The following is a 624-nucleotide window of genomic DNA, read 5'->3' as shown; positions in this document are numbered from 1 at the left end:
CCATCTCTGCTATTTGAATGTTATAGCTTTTAAAGATTAATGATACCTCCCTGTTAGCCCACTAATCACTTCAATTCAATGCTTATTAGGTTGCCCATTGACATACCTACATTGTACATGACTATGCATTTGGAAGCTGGGTGCTTGGCATGAGCACAAACTTGCTCATGTGGGTGTACACAGGTCTTTTCTAATTACTAAGCTATGCTATATGAATAGGAAGGAATAAATAGAATCTCCCTGCAGAGATTCGTCCTTTGCAGAGAATTATGTTCATAAAAGGATAGAGATGTTAACGCTATAATTCTCCAGAGGTTGAGGTATAAAGCTGTCAACATACTTTACCATTGACAACCATCTGAGGCTGTTGTGAGTTATAATTTGGTGATGCCTTAGCTTTTCACTCCTGTTAAAGAACAGATCTTTTCCCCATTATATTTAGGGCAGAACAATGCATTATTCCCCTCTGCCCTGAGATCTGGTATATTCCATTTTGCTGGCCTTTATTTCACAGAACAACACAAAACATTTCACAGCTACAGAAAGCAACCAGAAATCAAGGCATTTTCCCTCTTTTATTTTTTATCCCAAAGCTTAAAAAATACATGGGTGGCAGTTCATACT

The sequence above is a fragment of the Pantherophis guttatus genome, chromosome 1 (genome assembly GCF_059756535.1).
Source record: "Pantherophis guttatus breed Tessera chromosome 1, ASM5975653v1, whole genome shotgun sequence".
Classification (NCBI taxonomy): domain Eukaryota; kingdom Metazoa; phylum Chordata; class Lepidosauria; order Squamata; family Colubridae; genus Pantherophis; species Pantherophis guttatus.
This window is presented reverse-complemented; position numbering follows the sequence as displayed.